This window comes from Nipponia nippon, unplaced genomic scaffold (assembly GCF_047370975.1).
Source record: "Nipponia nippon isolate SJK-2023a ecotype South Korea unplaced genomic scaffold, ASM4737097v1 scaffold_5, whole genome shotgun sequence".
Taxonomy (NCBI): Eukaryota; Metazoa; Chordata; class Aves; order Pelecaniformes; family Threskiornithidae; genus Nipponia; species Nipponia nippon.
Window position 1 is genome coordinate 31187033 of NW_028262369.1, and position 16358 is coordinate 31203390.

At 37.5% G+C, this 16358-nt stretch overlaps 1 protein-coding gene across 9 annotated transcripts in view; it reads right to left on the reverse strand.

Annotated features, from left to right (window-relative positions):
* The window catches only part of MAST2 (microtubule associated serine/threonine kinase 2), a 227590-nt gene that overhangs the window by 176447 nt on the left and 34785 nt on the right, over positions 1 to 16358 (reverse strand). The window contains exon 1 of one of the 9 annotated variants that reach the window (XM_087733143.1): positions 14906 to 14924. The exons of the other annotated variants lie outside the window; for them this stretch is intronic. The gene's annotated coding sequence lies outside the window, so the exon portion shown is untranslated. Of the gene's footprint in view, positions 1 to 14905; positions 14925 to 16358 lie in introns of those variants that run through there. 9 annotated transcript variants of the gene reach the window in all.

Genomic DNA, 16358 nt, shown 5'->3' on the forward strand with positions numbered 1-16358 from the left:
GGAGACAGGCTTAGTACATATTACATATGGAAAATTCTTCATAAGCCCTTTTTTTTGTGAAGCACATTAAATACTTAAGCAATATACAGAAGACTACACAGCTGTTGAAGGTTTTGAAGAAAGGTACCCCAATCACACTCTGCAGGTTTATATACTGTTAAACTCACTTTTCAACTATTGGAAAAAAAAAAAAATCCAGTGTCCTGTTCTGAGACAGCCTATTATGTTTTAAAAAATGCTAAGTACGACACGGCCAGCTTAAAATTTCGTTTTCTAAGAGCTGTGCCTATATTGTGTCAGAAAAACAATGAAGAGGGAAAGTTTTAACTTCACAACAATAGAGTTGTCTTTCATAAGACTGTAATTTATTTCACTCATCCATTAAAACCCAGCTTGAATATTGCAGTTCCTAGACGAACTACATGGAAACAGCAGTGGTTTATGTTACCACTCTTAAAAAAGGAAGGAAAAAAAAAACCACAGGAAGAGATCTTTCCTTGTACTTGCCCCAAAGCAAGATGCAATACATACAGAAGGACAGAAAAATCTTACACAACATTCCAACTCAATGGATAAAGAAACTCTTTGCAGTGACAGAGCAAAATTTTGCTTACACACTTTCAAATTACTAAATTAGACTACCAGAGCAAATGGTTGAAGAATAGATTACATAGAACAGACTGCTGTAATTTTAAGGACTCCACTTCCACTTTTGAAAGAAAAAATTCTTGCAGTGTTAGAAATTAAAGCATTAGTAAGCACGTAACAGCAACACTTCGCTCACACAGTGTGAAAAGAACTAGGAGCCTCTCTCCTTTAATTTCTTTCCAAAGGTGATAGAAAAAAACCCTTAATTTACTTTGGCCTTGTGTCTTTTGCCAGAAGCTAAAAATCAGGCTCAAACAGCCAGCTGAATCTTGTACAGCTTAGGGCTGAAGATAAAAGCATCACACAAACTTGATTTGCTAGGCAAAGATCATTCCTATCAGCCCCTTCAAAGGTATACAAAAGTCTGCTCACATGACTTGAAACAGTAGGATATGAAGAAGAATGTCAAAAGCTTTTCTTCAACAGTGAGAGGCTCTGCATTTTTCAGCTCGATCACTTACCACACTTGCACAGAAAAACAGCTAGAATAGTTGTGGCACTGGAAATGCATACAAGCCTGTTTCTCTTGCCTGAAATCTCACATAGGCGTTATTACACACAGCAAGATGGAGAACCAGACGGATTGCAACAATAGCTGCAGACAAAAGACAAGAAACCAAATGTCCTTCCTGATATGTAAGATTACACTAATATCCCACGTTAAAATCCTGATCGGTAATTTCAGAATACAGCTACAAGGAACCTTCTCAGTCATGTTTTCCATTCCATTGCACAGGAAAAGTCTCCCAGGCAATTCAAGCAAGAAATAAAAGAACAAGCACATATACCACTGCAATGATTTTCAGGAGCTTTTTTTTTAAATGTGCATTTAATGGCCCTGCAAGTGAGTAACACAGCACAGATCCTTAATCTACAAATGGCACGTGAATACTGAAAGGGTGGATGCACGTCCAAGTACTTCCTTGAGCTGCCAGATGAAGTACCACACAGTTAGTGAGACTGATATAGCAGCAACAGATGAATGTTAGGAAAAAAACGTCTCAAGACCTGTCTTTATGGCCTACATTTAAGACGTAACAGATCATACAAAGGAGCACTTCCTTACATGTAACTGTGTTACAACCAACTCAAAAATATATTTTTCCTAGAGATCTCTGCAACAAGCAAAAATACTCAAGTGTGACTAACAAATATCCAAATCTGCAGGTCAAAACATGTTAAACTATTAGCTGGGGGGGGGGGGGGGGGGAAGCTACAAAAAAGTTTTCTATGAACAGGTAATTGATTAACAAGAAAAACGAGAATTTTTTTTTTTTAAGCCTAATGAGCACAACCACCTAAGGTCATCTGGAAGTGCATTCTAGCAAACTGTTGGAAGGAAGAAAAGAATGAAAATTTAAATACAATAAATTAGCAAAGAATACACTAATATTACCCTATTTTGTAAGGAAGACAACCAATGAGTAATGCAACTCGAGAATAACTTGACACTTTCTGATTTTTTTTTAAAGCAATACAAATAGCCCGCATTGAAAGCTGCATTTTCTATTTTTTAATACAGTACTGTTTGTCTCTTAAAAGATAAAAGCCTGTTGTGTCAGGATTGTGTGCACATATCTGAGAAGCATTCTTTTTCTTCTCAGCCTTTCCTCATCACTTTATATAAAGTGTGTACATACCCTTAACAAAAGATAAATCTGATCCTGTCATTAGATCTGCTTTAATATACTTCAAAATACACTGAAAAACAAAATTAAAGGCCTAGAGAACAGATTGCAAAATAAATATCTGTCTAAATAAGTAGCAATTAACGCAATGGAATCATACTATTTATGTTTTACTATTTAGCACTGAAATTTGCCTTAACCTTCTAGCCTGGACATGACATATTGAGGGAAGAGGGCCAGCAGTTTACCAGGAAGCTGAGGTGAGCCCAAATGTGACCAAAATTGTAGGCTGAATAAGAACTTGCAACTAAGACTCTTCTTAACTGTATCTGCTTAACTCATGTACTTGCCAGCAGCATCCTGAAAAATGCAAGAGACAGCAGAATCAAGGCAAATTACATTAAATCAACATAGCCTCTTAGAGGCTGTAATATAGTGGTTTACTACATCCACAAGAGAGAAAAGCTTTACAGAATATATTAAAATACCAACACTTTTATATAATGTAAAGACAGAAAAGTTTTACAATATTTTTTCTCTTGAATAGATTTATTTGAACAACTTCACAATGAATCCCAACATTGCCACAAAGGTAAATATATAAACTTAACTTAGTGTCAATATTAAGTTTCAAAATGACTGGAAAGCTAAGCATTATTGCCACAGCAATATTTTCAATAGTAATATTGTGTAACATGCACACATTTAACATTCTCAATACCTATAGCTTCTTCTGTACACTCATCTGCAGTTAGAATCATAGAATCATAGAATTGTTAAGGTTGGAAAAGACCCTTAAGATCATCGAGTCCAACCGTTAACCTACCACTGCCAAGTCCACCACTAAACCATAATGCAGACGGATTGCAACATAATGCAGATGACAGAAAAGTTACAAAACAAATTTAAATCCTTTTGAAAAAAAAAAAAAAATCCCACAGTTAAAAACAAACAGGAAAAAAAAGAGTTTCCTGAAAGACATAGTATCAGAAACCTATATGACAAGATACACCCTCCTTATCTTATTCTTCCAATGGGAAGATTTTTTTCTTGTTAACTCTTCAAGAAACAACTCCAAGGCATGTTTGATCAGAACTAAGGAATTAGAAGCTTTAATGTTGTTTCACCAGGGAAGTTCAAGTTGTTAACTTTGTTGCCAAGTGTTCCCAGCTGCAGGAACGCATTAAAAAGCTTGTTAAAAGGCAAAAGTAAATATTTACAACTCTGTACACTATTACCCACTTTCTGAGGACTATTGAGATGCAGAATCATTTTATTCCTAATGGAACCACCATCTAGAAGACAAGGTAATTTGTGATTAAAATGATATCAGCTTGAATGTTTGGTCCTTATATGAAAATACAAATAACACCACAATGGTTTACACAAGCAAAGTATTTGATCCTACTTCAGGAGACAAATGGGTACTTAGGGACAAATGGGTAGTGCAATTCTTGAATTCAGCTTGTAAATGCTTAAAGCCAAAAGAATTTCATCTAGGGAAGAAAGAGCAACAGAGCTTCTACTAAAGTCTGTATCAAACTTTCCAGAAGCTCAAAGAAACCACTAGCAATACATCAAGCCTCAGAACCCCACTGCATGCTCACTAGTTACATTGAAAACAAAACCAGTCTGAACAAAGACACTGCACATTAAAGGCCACATCATTCCCTTATCACTGGTATTCTAGCATGAGTATTTCAAACATAAGAAGGTTGTATAGAGCAGGGAAATTAACTCCTGGATAGATAAAAAACATGAACAACTCTATAATAAATCATCTGTACATTAGAATTCTGTCTGCTGTAAGGATTAAAAGAATTATGACCAAAAAAAAAAGTGATTCGTAATAAAATTTGATGTTATAAGACATCAGTAACACCTTCTCTCTGAAGATTTTCTTCCATTAAACTCAGATGTGCCAAGCATGTGATGTGTCCCAACATTACTGACGAGTATTACTGCAAGTTCTCTTCAGCATCCTACGCATCATCAAACACTCATTTATCTTCTATATTCTCGTCTATTAGATTTTATACAGTCACATAGAAATTTAAGCTTAGATTTGCTAAAGACCATAATCCACAGTATCAACAAGCCCAAACTTTTCTTGTTTGCCAGTTCCTTACAGATTTATTCAGATATTTATCACACAGAAAGCACTGATTTTAACACCTTTTATTACAATTATGCTGTAAGAAAGACTAGAATGGGAACTGCTTAAGGAACCAGGCAAGCAGCAGAAACACAGCTGTATCTTAAGCTGTGCATGTAAAAAGACCTATGATTTCACATTGGCTCTAAAAAGGAGAATTATCAGAACATTCTGCAGAGTGCCTTGATTCACTGCAACATTGATGCTAATTTTTTTTTTCAGTGAGTGAGCTTTCAGATCTCCAACTATATTTATTTTTGTTCACATTACAAACATTGTCTTGCTGTCTCATTCACAGGGAAAGAGCAAAACATCATAAAATACCTACTTATACCTGTGTAAATTCTGTTTAATTCCTATAAACAAAGTTACAATCAAGTCATTTTCATTGGGAATGTAAAGTCCCTCTGTTTTTCTATGAGATGAACAAGACTTAGTGATATGTTAGAAGTTCATTCAATTTACATAAACAAACAATTGCTTCATAGCAGTAGGAGCTGGAAGAGAGTTTCACCTGATTTTGTACATTACAGGCAGGAAGCTCTGGGTCACATTTCAAAAACTGAGAAGTTATCTGTATTAATATTTGATTCTCAATCGAAAACAATATGGAATTTTGTATGTCTAAGGCACAAATAAAATATATCTAAAATTAAAATACTAGCTGAAAATACAAAGTTTGGCAAGTGAATAATAATACAGTGCATTAAAATGTGCGTGCTGTATAAAAAATACTTATTTACTAATAGTGCAGAGTTCTAATCTTCTTTTGAAAAAAGCACTTTTGAAAGAAAAAAGTTAAGAGTCATTAAGGTTGAAGTACAGTCTCAAATAAAAGTCTCTGTTGGTCCAGTATGAAATATAGCCCTTAAAAAACTGTCCCAAGACTAAGGGGATAGAAGAGAAATCCACGCCCAACTGCTGTTTCAAGGCTTCTTTCAAACGAAGCTGCTCACAAAGAAAAGATAAAGGTAACTCATGAGCGGAACTTCGGCAGGGAACCACTCAGGTGAGTTAATGGGGCTTTTCTAATTAGACATTCAATGACTACTTACAGATGCGTAATACAATTTTGAGACTTGATCTTAATTTATAAAGCTCACTTGAATAGGGCATGCTGCACAGAAAGAAAGGTATGAAACCAAAAAACACTACAGGAATCCTCTTTAACCACGCTACTTTTTTGCCCAGGATGCTTTTATATATTGCAACTATCACCTCAATAGTAGCAGTAGTGGAACAGTCGGTAGCTAGACAGAGATTAGTGGCAAAATAAAACCTAACACAGGTTAAGGCACAACGGTCTGCTAAGGGTTAATACACTATTTGTTCATATGCATGACAAAGAAAGACCAAGATACATTTTAATCTGCTGTTATCATCACTGAGGAAGATCGTTATTTGCAGCAGGAAAAAAAATTAAATACTTTTTTTTTTTGTTTGTGACAGTGAAAGTTCCAATCCTTTGGCATCAGTACTTTTGTCTCCATGAACCATCTGGAATCTTCTCACTTCCTACCACAAATGAGATAGGCACATCAATGCACAGCAAAAATAAGAAGCACTTATGTGAAGTTTTCCTGAGAGCAAATTTTCCCTCAAACTCAACAGCAGATCTGCACATATGGAATGGGAAAAAAAATTATCATTTGATTATAAGACTGTAAATAAACCTACCAATGGCTTTAGACCTAGAGGAAATGAAGCTAACCTTTGGAAACTCAACAAATGCTTAATCCTTAGCTATTCTTAACAGAAATCACATGAAACGGCAGACAAAGATAAACTAATTCACAATTCTTATCAATGTCTGCACGAAGAAACGGAGTCTCTATAGTCTGACACAAAAGCTTCTCCTCACCAAGCAGAATACAGTTCCATCCCAAAGAAACAACACCCAAATTTTTTTCAAGGACAAGCCATGTATTTCTTCCGTTCTGCCTGAGAACAAAAACAATGCTCAACCATTAGGTTTATGAACATCACCGGGCCTCAAGCTCAAACTGAAAGACTACAGTCAGCAGACACTTCTGCTGAAGTGTCTGCTAAGCTGGCAAACCAATGCTGTAAACAGATTCTCCTCTGTCCTAAAAACAGGGATCAATGCAAAGGTCAAAGAACATGCAAATAACTGAATGCATAATTTAACTTTCAGGGTCACATATTCTCGCCACCATCTTCCCACTGCACAGGTCCAATTTAAGTCATTTAATAAAACAGAGAAAGACATATTTGCTACTAATATGTCACTGCATCCATTTATGACTAAGTGTTTAAACATCTAAATGCCTACAGTCACTATATTAACTATATAACTCATAAGCTTTCCCCTAAAACAGTGACTATAATTTATTTATTTGTACTCTCTGATCTTCTGGTGCTGTCCAGAACACTTAACATCAGTCCTGACCACCTGATTTCCTTTTAAAGGTCTTTCCTAAGGCTCCATATTAAAATGTGATTTTTATGATAATAAAGTGCGGTCAATACACTAAAGACTGAATGGTATGATTTTAGTGACTAATAAACCTGTTGTAATTATTAAGCATTCCATTTTTGCGATGACATTTCCTTGCTCTGGGGACTTACAATGGCTTCTTTAAAATAAAACCAGGGTCTCACTCCATTTCAAATGGCAAAAAATACAATCATAAGGCGGCTGTTGCTAGCCCTCTCAGCCAGTCCTCAGTGAACAGAGAACGTGCATCTGCCAGGAGATTAACAGAACAAACATCAAAAAAACAATGCAAGACATTCAATTATTTCACTGCCTATCAGTGCATTTTCTTCCCTAAAGTAGCTCCACAAGTCTCCATTACATACACTTTTCCAGTTTTGCCTTTCCAGGAGTTTAAGACTTTACTTGTATTAGTGAAGTTGGATTCTTTGGGTCTTGTACATGCTTCCCCAGAAAGCTCTGAAAGCCACATAAAGGACAAAGATATCTGTGCAGTTTTGCAAATTTGTATACTTGCTTTGTAACGACAAATTGTATTTTAAGAAAGAGTGCAGAGAAATGCAATTTGATGATTCTAAGCTGCATGCTCTTCAACGCAAAGAGAAGGAAACCCCAAGTTTAATACCTGGGATAACCAGAAAGCAACATGCACAAGGAGACAGCCTTCCTAGAAACATGGAACCACACTTAAACCATTTGCAGAGAGTAGATCAGGTGTTTATGCAGTCCTTCTGCATGTGTATGACTCTCAGTGTCATGAAAAAAAGCATGCATAAGCAGCACTATAAAGTTCTGGTTAGTACACATAGTATCAGGAAGGCATATTAGAAAACTTTTTTTTTTTTTTAATCATTCTTATTGAGCTCAAAGCATGACAGCTGTGTTTGAAGAATAAAAGAACACGCTTGAGCATCAATTACTCAATCTGACAAGTACTACATTGCATGAAAATCTTCAGGCTTCCTGAAATGCCGCTACAATGTGTTTCCACAAGTTTTCATCCCACAGACAGTACTGAATTCCCCTCACTCCTTAGTGGATGTGCCTTTTCCACTTACGTTTTTGTTTGGCTGGAGATGAAGATGATGAAGTGTCTCAAGTTTGGGTCCAACCGTACACATAACTCAGGCTTTAGTAAAACTGCTTTCTATATGCTGCAGGCCAGCATTTGTTTACCATTGTAACCATTCTGTACTTTGTCTTCCACCATGAAAGACAAACTGATCTGTGAACTCTTCCATCAAATCCAAAAGGGAAAAATCAACAGGGATGGCAGGACCTACAAAATCTTTCTTTTTTTTTTTTAAAAAAAAACTGATGTGCTAGCAGCTAACATATCAAAGTGATAAATGCACACAGTGTATACTGAGCTAATTTCCATAAGACAGCTCAGAATCACTGCAAGCAGTTAGGGCTAGCAGAACGTAGCCTCATAAGCAATAAATGTAAGTGTTACAGGAAATCTGTCTTGAATGGATTGCTGAATGTTTAGACAATGTACAGATAATGGAAGCGGCACTCCAGAAGCGCACTGAAATTCAGCTTCTTATTACAACTATTGTTAAGTATTTTTACTACTAGCAGAATTAGCTGAGATGTGAAACACCTACAATAAGTTTCAGAAATACTAGCATGACACAGTAAAGGCCAAAAAGAAAATTATCCAAGTGTCATGTAATTAAGTAGTTAAATAACTTATTTTGGCTTTGTATTGTTGCAAATGTTTATGATGGATTACTTGTCACACTATGTAGTAAAAACACACTAGAAAAAATGTTTCTATATAGACAGTTCATGAAGACATGTGTGGATTGAAACTGAATCAGAGACTACATTTCAAAAAATTTTAAACTCCCCACAGTCCAACGTTAACACTGCTATCTGCTTCTGGAAATTTAAACAGGTACATGGAATGTTTTAAAGCACTGTCTTGCTTTTACATTCATGAAAATCCAGGCCAACTAAAAGGTTTTAGAAAGTATTTTATTGTTAAATTGTTTACTATATGTATAACAAAAAGTAAAAATATTTACAATGCAATTCTAATAGCAAAGGTATGATTTTTTTCCTGGAAAGAGCATCATTCTATTTTCCATGTAAATAACATACCTCCATTAACTCTAGAGCAATTCCAAATAGCAAAAAACTGACAAGCTAGACAGCTAGATTTTTTTATCACTGCTGGGTTTTCAGTCTTAAACCCTCTTCCCTCACTGCACTGTAATGTGTATTTGTAACAGAACATTTGAAAACAATTTCTGACAGATTAGTAGTTTTAGAGTTCATGGGACCTAAACTGTAAGTTAGATAATACACTATCACAAAAAAGACAGCTTAGAGGAAGAGCAAGTAAAATAAATAAATAAATGTTTTAAAGCAGGTTTTAAAGGTAACAACAGAATTACTTCATTACAAACCAAACGAGGCCTTCAGATCTTTCTACAACAGTGAGATATCACAGAGCATCAAGATCCTACAGCCAAAAGTGACATCTATCAATACATGAACAAAACAAGTGCATTTTCCTCACCTGAAACAGATTTTTCTACTTCCTTGCAAAAAAGTTTTTTGAGCACCCATGGACTCTGCTTCTTCCTCTGAAGAGCAGCATTTTCACCAGGCCTCAAACAGTACTACATCGCTACAAAAAGACACTAACCGCAGCACACCATTTTTTGATGTGGAAATCAAATTGTTGAGACTCTACGTAACCTGTCTATTTAGCTACTGTGGTTCTTGAGGAACAAGGTCTTGATGGCTGATAAAGCTTTTTGTTTTAGTCTCAAACAGTTCACTAACCTCGTGGTCTTCACTGCTTCCTCAGCTTCAGCTACACAGGTTCCATGAATAAGAATTAAATAAGAGTGAAAAAAACTTTCATTTTAAATAAATGCCTATCATCATATCTACAATAATCCACTGCCTTTCTTAGAAGCACCAAAGCTATGTTGGCTTATGGAGCACAACAGGCAGCTCGGGCAATAAAAACAGCCTACCAGATAAAAATAAAGAATTGCCTCTTCTAGACACTCTCAAGAACTACCTTGACAGGCAGGACAACATTCACATTCTTCGCGCTGCAAGAAGGCATATGAGCTTGCTCAAGAAGTAAGTCAACTTCTAGGCGTAAAGTCAATAACGCATACTCATTCCTCTAACAGAATACACACGGATATTACTTGGTTTCCCGAAGCATGAAGTCATGAATACATCCACAGCCTGAGTGTTTTGTAGATGCCTAATTCGAGCCTTGGACAGCACTCCACTGTTATCCTCAATTGCTCTGTAACAAATACTTAGTAGCAGCAGCTTTTCCCTTCAAGCTAATAATTGATTATGATTACAAAGACAAGTAGTCCCACAACAAATTCAGACACTTCTGAGCAAAGACTTCTCTTGGCTCCTTCACTTCTATATTCCTTTTGGACAAGAAATATGATGCATTGCTGAAGTCAGATGCAAATCATCAGCAACATGAACATAGATATATTCATAATCTCTCCACTGCCTGCTTAGCTATTCTAATATGCAAGATATGAAATTAATGTGGCTAATACACAATATTTGCTCTTACTCTTCACTGGTGACAGGAAATTGAAATCTCACATGGGCGAGCTGAATCATCTAAGCTGCTGATGCAATGCCTACCTACTTACCGATTTACACAAATTGATTTAAAAAAAAAATTAGGTTTGTCCATTAATATTCAACTTTAAGGGAGGTGATGTTTTTATGGTGTCAGGCCAGAGAAGTGCCATATGCCCTTTGGCTCTATTTTGCTATTATCTAACAAGCCCATGGCAGAATTGGTCGCTTGACTCTACGTCCCTTTTGTCTGTTCCTATATGAATCTTTTGGCTCAATTCTTGACTCTATTCCCCTTTGCCTGCTTTTAGATGACTTTTCTTCAGTCACTTTTCCCCACCCCCATACTTCTAAACATTACTATGGCCATACAAGTGAACTCGGAGCGACATGTTGCCAGCAGCTACCATTGCTGCCTGATCAAGATACGGAAAGGCAAAACTACGGCTAATGAAGAAGTCAAGCAGGAGCAGCTCTGGCATCAACAAGAATCAGCTAATGGAAGGCAGAGAGACACACCGACAGGACACTGAGAGGTTTGTTCTTTCTGGTTTCTTTTCGTGCCTCCTCAGGAAAAGGACAGAGAAGAAAACAGAGACAGAACCATACATGTCATAGGGAATAGCTCCTTCTTCCATAGCTATGCTCTGGCTTCTTCACTACCTTTATTTCTCCACAGAGAAGGGGATAAACTTAAGCAATTAAACTCTGAGGTGGAGTAAGAATGCCTGCCAGTCAACCATACACTCTGGACCCTGGTTCACCATATTAGAAGCTTTATGGGCTAGAACTTGGCATCTTCTTACAAAAAAACACTTCCTTTTTTTTTTTTTTTTTTGCTGTCTCCCTGTAATGAGAAAAACAGCTAGACAGCAGCAAAGAAACGGAGATGGGAAAAGGAAGTCTGAGGTCTACAAACAATAACTGAGTTTTTAATGGGTCAGCTTGTGGATTTAGCAGTTTTTACCAATGTCTTCCTTAAGACTTTCTTTAGCTCCCCTGATGAAACAGGCACCGGACGGAATTGCCCTAAAATCAGCCCTAAATGGCAATGATATCCCAAAACAGGTAGCTAGAAGTATTTATGTAAACAGATGGTTCCTGATCTTCTAGAAGTCAACAGCACTCCAGCTCTCCTTTGATAAGAAGGGGCAATGATGCTTACAGAACATATTTGGCTATGTTTAATCTGTATTTGCTTTTATGGAATCTGTAATGTGAATATTAAAAACCACACTTTATTGCTAATGCAATCTGCATTGCTAGCGATACGTCCATTTGATTCCATTTATTTGCTTGAATTTTGGAAATAAACTTCCATCTTCTTCAGACAAAGCAAAAGAGGAGCTGCAACAGAGCTCTGATCAGCAGCCTGAGAGACAGAGGTGTAAAGAAAGCTAAGAAGCAAAGTGTCAGCTGAACCCCAAAAGCTTGCTTCTTCACCTATCAAACAAAAGGGAACACTGATTGTAGAAATAACCAAAGAACACCCAACTGTTATGCAGTCTACGTACAGGGCTCATCAAAATAGAGGTAATGCCTTTAATAGCATTGATGGCACCTAGAGGGAAAAGAAAAAAAAAGAGAAAATGCTTACTATATTTGAAATACGGAAGTTCTGATTAGGAAAAAAGAGAGATCTCTTCAATTTCCAGGCTTGCCATACAGCAAGAAAAGCATGGTAACAGCTTCTCTGCAGCTGTGGAGGCAAAACAAATCTGACTAGCACTCTGGGGTTTGGCCAGTTTCTCCCCCTGCCTGTCACTGACTGCTTTCCAAAAAAACAAACAGGGTGAGAAGTCAGTGGAAAAGATCCTTTGCCATTCCTTCCAAACAAACAAACAAAAAATAAATCAAAATATAAAACATGAAAAGGGGGATAAGCTTTCTAACCTAATGTTTATGAGTAGTCTTGGACCATTTTGCACGACATCCTGAATACAGGGAGTAGAAATATCCACACAGGCATAATGGGCATAATGTTACAAAACTCTTTCTCATAGGACACACCCAACTGTGGTAATGCAATCCTCAAAATCGTAAAAAGACAAATATCAAACAGTAGTGGAGAAGCAAGCTTGTCTGTGATCACACTATTCCAGGCTGCTGCCAGAATACTACCTATTTTTAGTGCACACACTCCAAGAACAATCGGAGGGAAAGCACAAAGTGCTAGAAGCAAAAGAACTCAGCATCTTCTGTTCCAACTGAAGCTAGATTTTACATTTCAAATACTTGTACATGGAAAAGATATCAGATAGTAGAGACTTTTTACTGCCTGTGCTAGCATAGGCATATTCCACAGATGAAAGTTGGACATTAGACAAAGCCAGCCTTGAAATAAGATGTGGTTTAGTTTCCTAACTGCAGGAATAATTAAACATTAGCAGAGCTTTCCAGAAGAGGTGACAGACACACCATGATCTAAGGCTAAGATAAGATCAATTTCTAAGAGAGATGTTTCAATTTCTCTTTCAGGAAAGCCTGCACAGGTGTGGAAATCACACTGGATAACCACAGTAATCCATTTTGGCTTTGGGACATATAGATCTATAGTTTCAAAGCCACACGGAGAGAAAGGAATACTTTTGCTACCCTCAGAAAGTTTGTAGCACTACAGTTCCAAATGACTGTAATAGTTAAATTATTTGATTGTAAGTAAGTCAGTTATCTTGTTCAAAGTTCACAAAATACTTTCTATCCAATACAGAAATGGCAAAATGTACTGTCTGGGGAACACACAAGATCTCCCTTTTTCAGGCGCATCAAAATTTAGAGCTGGAGATAGTCTACTGCACTGACTGCCCTACAGAAAGGGCTCCCCCAACACAAAACTAACCTGGACTAAGGAGTTTTTTCATCTTTCTCTATATTATGTATGCAGCTTGCCTGTTGGCATCAGCTGAACATTTCCCATACAACAAACATACATGCAGCCGGGGAGCCTCCAGGTTTAGCAACATTTCAGTCCAACTCTTCATCAGCAGCAGCCAAGTTAGACTTTATACAAGACAAAGGGTCTATCTAACCCAAAATCCCACCTCTGCAACTTGCAGTCCCTCTACCAACCCTGTGAACTGCTTATTGAGATTCCGCTACTGTTGTCCCCTTCATCTCTTTATTATCCTACAAAATCACAAAGTCATGGAATCTACTCATAAATCCTCTCCTGGCCCTGGCCATTCGTAGTAAGAGGAGTGGGAAGCTTGTCAGAAGTGAGGGTAAAATGCTGACAAGCATGGGGTCTGTTTCTGTTCCCTCACCCTACCACATCTCCGGACAAAGCACCACTGGGCAGCACCCGCTAGTTCCCTGGATGTCTTTAGAGCAGAGTCAGTGCTCAGTGTCCTCTATTTTTACTCTTTTGACCCTCAACCTCCATCCCACTAGACCTTCCACAATACTTCAGCTTTCCTCCTATCTGTGTATTCTCCCCCCTGCTTTCAGAGGAAGAGAGGATTCAGATTTGTTAGGGACAGGCTAACACCCATTCCTCATGGAAAAAAACCCTATACAAATAGCACATTCCCTACAGACAAGTAAAGGGAAGCATCATGCATTTGCCCTGTTCTAATGTTCTCCTAGGCAGTAGTTAATTCCAGCTGTTTTCCTCAGGTGGATGCAGTCTGCCTATTTAATAACCTTCCCTGGATCCCTCCTCCAGTACTTCAACTCTGAATGCTTTTTGCATCCATTGGCAAAAAAATCATACATGTATTACCTTTCACGTGAAGATTCTCTTTTTTTTTTTTTTTTTTCTTTCCCTGACTCCTAGCTTAAAGCTAGAGGAAAGTGTCAGCTGCTGTTTGCTATCTACCCTCTACATACCAACCGTGGTCTTGCATACTTCCATCATAACCCCCTTAAGTCATATCTTCTAGACACTGAAGAGTCCTTTATATGAGAACTTTGACTCCTACCTGAAGTAGAACATGCTAACAGAAGCACCTCCGACAAATACTGGCTATGATCCATGTGGGATCTTTCACAATAAATATCACAATGTCTCAAACTCATTATGTAAGCATGATACAGAAACAATCTAATGCTTACAATATGCCTCTGGATGAGGGTGACCATCGGGTGACCGATGAGGTTGCCTAAGCAACAATAACTTTCATCTCAACTTTCCATTTTACTCCTTCAATGCAGTCAGCAAACACACAACAATTAAGCTGATACGTCACAGAAATCCAAGTGGGCTGTGTCTGACAAACATGCCCTCGCTCAATGGAACTAAACTGTCATGGGATAAGAAGGACAATTCAACTATGAATTAATGACTGATTAATAGATAGGCAATAAGAAGTTGGAACAATTGCCTTTTTCCTAAAAAAGAAGGATCACCAGTGGAGTTCCACAAGGATCTGCTCTGGGATCAATACCTTCAACATTTTAAAGCAAAATCTAGCAAAGAAGCTTAACACTTACGTGACAGAGTTTGCTGAAAATGCTTAGTTATTCAAGGTTGCAAAAGCGATGGCCAAATATCTGAAGAAGACCTTAATGATACTGTTTAAGCGGGCTGTAAAATAGCAGATAAGATTAAATGTAGAGAAATGTAAAAGTGATGCATAGTGTAAAAAAAAAAATCCTGACTTTATATACACAATGATAAATTCTGAACTAGCTATTACCACTTAAAAGAGTGACTGTGGAGTTACAATAGACAGTTCCATGAAAGTGCCAACTCAATCCTTGAAGACTGTCAATAAAAAGCAGGTAGAAGAGTAAAGAATAAAACCTAGTACGCTATGTAAGTCTACAGGGTGTCATACACTGAAATACTGTAGCCAGTCCTGGTTATTGTTCTCCAACCCTGTTCTTCTGATCCCTGCATCACTATCTCCGATCAGGAACAGACCTGCAAAAGGTGCAAAGGAAACAGCAAGGAAACAAAAAGGATGGAGTCACTTCTTTCTGAAACGCCTCTGCAAAAGTCACAAGCAAGGGATGGTAAATAAAATAAAAAGTTATCAAGCCGTAAGCCACACAGAAGAACATGGATTCTCTTTTTCACCGCCTCTTGCAATACAAGAATTAACAAACAAGGCATGAAACAAGCAGGTAGAAAGTTCAAAAACAAACAAAAAGAAGTGTTTTTTCCACACAAAGTGTGTTTAAGCCTTACAACACTCAGCCACAGGATGTTGTGGATGCTACAAGCATACATGGCTTCAAATACTGATTGGACAAATTCATAGAAAAAAAAATCCATTGGGGGCACTAAAAACAAATATCACCTCTAGTTCCGGAAATCTGCGAGCCACAAACTACTGGAGGCTGGGAGAGGTATTTCCTCAATATAGACTGTACTCTTCTCCAAGCATCTGCTTTTGGCAGCTCAGAGAGGCAGGATACTGGGCTAGAGGGATCTTTAATGTGACCAAGTACAGTCATTTTTATGTTCTTACATTACTCATAAAAAAGTGAAAACATTAATTGTATGTACACGTCAGAACTATAAGCACAGCACATTAAAGGACCAGATTTTCAAAGCCCTAAAGGTCAGCACAATGATTAACTACTACAGTCACAGTTTGATAAGTACTTTTTCGAACACTAGAGTAGCTTAGTCTCCCCCAACCACAAACTTGTGCAAATATATGGCAAACAAACTGTGAAATCTGAATTTAATTCAGAATGGTTCCCTGCAGCTGTGCACACTGTTGCATTGGTACAGCTGAGTGCATACTACAGGCTTGGAAACAACAGGGCTACTTAAATCAGAAGTGGCCCCAAAGGAAATATTTGTCAAGCTACAAGCTGCATCAGTAGAAATGGAGTATCACACTGCCTTTTGCATCTCAGAAGGCCCTTTCCACCACATCCACACTGCCAGCTCCTGATGTTTAAAGAAATACTGAATTATTGATATTAAAGA